Below are 6,127 nucleotides of genomic sequence, written 5' to 3' on the forward strand. Positions count from 1 at the left end.
ATACCACACACAAATATACACACAGACATACTACACGCACAGGTACACTCTACACATGTAGACATACAGACACAGGTACACGCACACACAGGCACACTCTATACATACAGATATAGGTGCACACACACACACACACAGAGACAGACAGTCAGACAGACAGACAGAGACTGAGACATCTGTCAGTAAAAATGGCAACACAGGAAGAAATGGTGGGAAAGAGAAATATCGCACTGCTCATGTGCGCAGAGAAGCCATGTGTTCCCTCCTTGAGAGGGAAACCACTGGAACTAATGTGTCCCCACAGCTCTTTCTCTGACTCACTAAAGGCTTGGAGAGTGGCTGGTGGCTTCATTCAGCTGCTTGGAGCGTTCCCCCATTTGTATTCCCTCCACACGCATCTCCCCATCACAGAGGGACTCACAGAGCAAGGCTTGACATTTTCCAGTTCTGTGCCCAGAATCAACAAGCCTCACCAGGAAGAGAGGACAAATCCCCAAGGCTGAAGAGCAGGATTCCTCTGGCTGTCTGGTTGTGGATTCCTCTTCCCTCCCTGAAACTAGTGCTAGTATCTCAAGACTCCAATGTTGACAAAAGAATGGTCCCAGAGCGGAATGGTAAATACAGACATCTCTTCACACGCGCAGCTTCTGCATCCTCAGACTCAACCAGCCACAGACCAAAAATAGTTTAAAAATTCATCAGAGCTGAACGTATCCAGGCCTTTTCTTTGTTATCAGTCCCTAAACCAGACAGTGTAGCAATGGTTCATATAGCATTTATGTGTATTAGACACTACAGTAATCCAGAGATTAATTAAAGTATGTCTGAGTAGGAGGAATGCTGTTAGTCTGCCTGTTCTGTATAGCAAGACTCTGTCTCAAAACCTAATAAATGAAGCCCCCTCGCCACCCTGCGAAACCAAACAGGTCAAAAACAAAGTCTAGCTGGGCATGGTGGCACACAACTTTAATACCGGCACTTGGAAGGCAGAGGCAGGCAGATCTCTGTGAATGCAAGGCTAGCCTGGTCTACAAAGAGAGTTCCAGAACATCTAGAGCTCAGAGCTATTACACAGAGAAACCCTGTCTTGGGGTGGGGAGTCTACAGGAGGCTGTATAGAGATCCCCAGTGAATCATGTGTTTTATGTAAGGGACTTAGAATTTTGGTATCGTTGGCATCCTGAAATCAGTTGGTTCCTTGTGGGTACCCAGCATGTCTGAACTGACTCAGCTTTAGTGACTTTAGGTGATTCCAGCTCAGCCTGTCCCTTTTGTTCATGATGGCAAATCTTGAACGTATGATGCATGTTAGGGCACAATTTGGTGTTTGCTTGCTGGCTATTTGTTGTTGTTGTTTGGTTTTTATGGCTTGCTTGAGACCCACATGACTTCACAAGGACCTCTTATCGATGGATAGGTTCCATTTTGCACATCAGGGAAAGCTGCTCCAATGCAGCTGAGGCGACTTGTGTGCTGCACGAGCTGGGCATGGGGCAGGGAAGCTCAGAGCCAGCAGCTCCCATCACTACGTTTCTTCCTCCACCTTTCCTCCTCTGTCTAGGTGTCACATATTGCCCATTTTAGGTCTTCATAAGCAGTCACATCTAAGTGTATGAAGTCTATTCTAAGCTAATAAAGCCATGTGACTTATGTTCTCAGAAAGCTATAGGCAGAGCCAGGCACCCAGAAACCCAGGAGTGACCTCATTCTTAAAGATGCTCTTGGAAGGTCCTCTTGCCTAGGTTTAGGCATGACTTTTTTTTTTCCTGATGAAAGAGGGAAACACACAACACTCCAGAGTACCAGAACTCCCGCTTGGGCCCTTGTCTCTAGTACCTTTCACTCTGTGTGGCTACCCTGCAGGCAGTGACATGGGCCACACACTTGCTTTGGGGCTTCTCAGTCCATTGTTTTTGTGACTTCATCAATGAGTTAGAGCATGCTTGGTCCAATCATCTCTCAGAAGCCCATCAGCTGGACACCAATCCTTTAAATCAGGAGCCTTTGGAAGACATTTTGATTCAAAGCATACTGAGTCAGGGGGGTTAATTTGATCAGATTCTCGCTTCTAGGCAGATTGTAATTCCTTTCTGATTTCCAGCAGAAGACCATCGCTGCATCCCACCTAAGAGGGATGTCACAAGGGAGGGAGTGTGAGAAGAGCCAAGGGCTTGGAGCAGAGCAAGAAACACCAGCCCCCTTTGGCAGGGGAAGGAATGCATGTCCCCTGTGGAAACAATTGGTGGCATTTGAGCAGAGTGTAGCACGCAGATGGGGCACTAGGGGGAAGATGGTGTGACAAGAGGGACGATTAAAGAACCGATCCAGTAACCAGCTGCCCAGATCTGTTGGTCCTGCCAAAGAGTCTGAGGTTTATTCTTAAGGCATTGGTAATGATGACAAGATTTAAGGCAGGCAATTAACAGCATCAGTGCAATGTTTTAGAACAAGGGCTCTGGCTGCCTCCTAGAGCAAAAATGTAATGGGTTCAGACATGCTCGAAGTGGGGACATCAGGCAGGAGGCAGTGGCTGAAGCCCAGGGAGAATGGATGAGCTTGGACTGAGGCAGTGACAAGAGTGGGAGGCCTTGGAGAGGTGGGGGATGAGACAGCCAAGGGCCTCTGTGGAGGCAGAAGGTGGAAGAGAGAGGAGACTAGATTGAATCAATGGGTGGTGGTAGTGCCTGGCTTGCAGGACACAAGAGGGACACAGCCCTCCCCTCTGTCATGAAAGGTTTGGATTCCCCTATCCTTGGATAGGCACAACTGCCTGGCCTTGGTTTCTCTAGGGAACAGCTTGCTTGTGAGTTCTCAAGAGCTCTCTAAGTTCCTTCTTAGAGTCCAGTGGATACATCCACCCTGGGGTCCAAACATCACAGTATCCCAGGGTAACTTGATATCGTGTCGTGTTCCACGGTCAAAGCAGCTCCTATAAGCTGTGGCTTCCATGCATTTTGGAACATAAAATAAAATTTCAATGTTTCCACCTTGATCTTGCCCTTATTTGATGCACTGTTTGAGAATATTGACCTCAACAAATGTCTCATTGTATTGGACCAACATAGGTCTTGCTTAGTTTACTTTCTTTCTTCTTTGTTCTCTTTGCCTGTTTAGAACACTCAAAGTTTAATGATCTAACAGACCAAAGAAAACACCGCAAATGACAGAGCTGGCTAAATAGCAATCCTATTATCCCTTTCTGGCACGATGGGAAAGTGCATTTCCCAAATTCCACTATGATTAGGCTGAAGCCATGTGCCTGGGTTGGGCCAATGTTACACAGCTAGAAAAGATAGCCAGTGGCTTCCTGGCCTGGCATGAAGCCCTGTGCTCAATAGTTCATGCTTGCTCTCCTCCTGAGGTAACATTGAAGGCTACGTGTGTAAAATGGGGGCAATCCAAAATAGAAGCTATTTAAATTCCTGAGTGACCTCCTGGAAGAGAGCCACTAATCTACTTTGGCTGTGACTTGAGCAAGTAGCAAGCCTAGAGTGTGTCAGGCCGATGGAACTGAGGGTTATTCATGTACAGCTTGCTATCCCAGCAAAGGCACACGATTAGCAGTAACTCAAGGCTTTTCTTTAGGATCAGTCAAACCCCTCTGCTATTGGCTGCCTGTACTGGTACTCACTGGCTGGAGTCTGGCTTCATCGTGAGAAGACAGACAGCGTACCAAGTACAATGGCAAGCTCATCGGCCTCTCCTCACAGAGTTTGGAAACAGACTATAGATATTTGGATGGATATATGTATACACACACTCTCTTATGGATAAGCCTTGAAGCATTTGCTGAGAAGTACATCCTTTGGGGGAAAGTCATTTTTCTAAATCATAGTCAAGAAAAGCAAAGCAGACTTGGGTATGGTGGCACATGTGCTAGGGAGGCTGAGGCAGGAGGAGGATTGCCATATGTTTGAGGCTAGTGTGGGCTACACAATGAGATATTGTTTCAAATGAAAATTAGAAGAAAGGAGGAGGAAGGATGGGAGAGAGAGAGAGAGAGAGAGAGAGAGACAGAGACAGAGACAGAGACAGAGACAGAGACAGAGAGAGAGAGACAGAGAGAGAGACAGAGAGAGAAGAAAATAAATAGAGAGAGAGAGAGAAAGGTCATATGAAGATAGAATTCTTCATGCTTCCAAACAGGATTGTTTTACTGAATTATGATATAATGATGGGGAGCATGTCCCCTGGCTGCCCCCACTCCCACCTCCATGCTTGTCTTTGAGGAGAGCACTTTTTGTTATATGTCAAGTATCCATTGACATCTCCAAAGGGACAGTTGAGTACTTTGCCTCTCCAGGTCAAGACCCACTGTGTAGGTGGTGGACACTCGAACCTCAAGATACCTTTGAGCAGAGAACGAGTTCTGGAGAAAGCCAAGCCACTGTGCCTGCAAACAAGAGCAGAAGGGGAGGAGGACCCTGGTGTCCTCCCTGGAGGCTTTTGTTCTGCAGAGGGGCAGAGTGAAGGGAGGGGAGCCACCATAGCCACACAATGAAAAAAAAAAAAAGGTGTTTGTGTGTGTGTGTTGGGGGGGGGGGCTGGAGAACAGGACTCATTTTTAAAATGCCACTCAATTATCCAAACCTACTATGGCAGCTTGTGAGAAACAGTTCTGAGAGACGTAGAGATGGAAGTGATTGACACGAAGAGGGGGATGGTGGCTAGGCAGACTGGGGCAGAACCAGGAAGAGGAAGTGTTCTCTTTGCCACCACACCACATAAACCCATAAAAGCTGTGCCTGATGTTATTTATGTTTTGTTTTTAACTGTGTGTGGTGGGTCCACTCACCTACATGAGAATGAATGGAGGCCTGAGGTTGACATTGGTTTGTCTTCCTCAAGTGTTTTTCCACCTTCCTTTTTGAGACAGAGTCTCACAGAACCTGAAGCTAGACTGACTGGTGCCAGTGAGGCCCCAAACTCTCTTTGACATCTGAACTGGTATCATAGGTATGTACTACTGTGCCTGGCTTTTACATGGGTTTGAGGGATACAGACTCAGGACCCCAGGCTTGCTCACTGAGCCATCTCTCCAACCCTGAATGTATCTCCTGTTTCAACCTGAGAAAATGTTATCAAAATCCCTCTAAATGTTTTATTTATTTATTTATATTTATTTTGCCACCATGTTTACTTTATTGAGTTCGCAGTGGACAGATGTGTGAGGGTAATGTTTGCAAATGCATAGGGCCAAGGCCTCAGCCTAGTGATAGGGCCAGATGTAGACAGTGGAGCAGAGAGCAGGATCAGAATCCAAAGTATGGTACCCTTTGTGAAAAGGCTTGAAAGTCTGCCACAGAGGTGGTGGGGACAATAACGATGTAGATAATGACCATAAGGACGCTGAAGATCAGGGAGCTGATGTTCAGGCACTTGGCAGTGGAGATGTAGGCCTGGGCTCCAGTCACATCGCCCACCATCTTCCTGTCCCTGGACTTCACAGATAAGCACAGGCAATGAAACCCAGGTACAAGAAGTTCAAGAAGAGTGCATTGAAGAGGGACCAGACCACATGGTCGGGCACAGAGGCCTCTCTGGGCATGTTGATCATGGTGGTTCTCACTTCCCCAGTTGAGTTGTGGGGTTCCCCTAATTCAGTCACCCCATACTCCTCTTTGATTGTCTCATAGCTTAGAGGAAGTTCTGGCATTGGGCAAGAAGGCTTGGGAGTTGTGGTTCATGGTAAAGACTCTGGAATTATTGTACTGTCTGAAGGATGGCTACTGTAGGCTGCTGCTACCTTGGCTCTGTAGGCCCCCTTCGATTTATTTATCATTTTATTGTAGTTTTGTTGTTGTTGTTTGTGACAGGGTTTCTCTGTGTAGTCTTGGCTGTCCTGGACTCACTTTGTAGACTAGGCTGTCCTTGAACTCAGAGACCTGCCTGCCTCTGCCTCCCGAGTGCTGGGATTGCAGGCATGTGCCACCAGGCCCTGAGAAATGTTCCACTTTCTACCTCAGATCTGGAAACCGGGGATCCTAGGAAAGTTTGTTTTCTTGTTTTCTAATTGAAATTTCAGGGTAACCACAGCTGGCCAATGGGTCTCCCTATGCTGTGATCTGTAGTGAGCTGTGACATGCCTTTCTTCTAACTGTAAGGCCGTGTTTTCTTTGTGTGGGTT

General features: G+C 46.9%; 1 pseudogene; it reads right to left on the bottom strand.

The window, feature by feature from the left end:
- Positions 1–5,252: 5,252 nt before the first annotated feature.
- On the bottom strand, positions 5,253–5,687 carry LOC127187012 (interferon-induced transmembrane protein 2-like; annotated as a pseudogene).
- Positions 5,688–6,127: the final 440 nt, after the last annotated feature.

This window comes from Acomys russatus, chromosome 3 (assembly GCF_903995435.1).
Source record: "Acomys russatus chromosome 3, mAcoRus1.1, whole genome shotgun sequence".
Taxonomy (NCBI): Eukaryota; Metazoa; Chordata; class Mammalia; order Rodentia; family Muridae; genus Acomys; species Acomys russatus.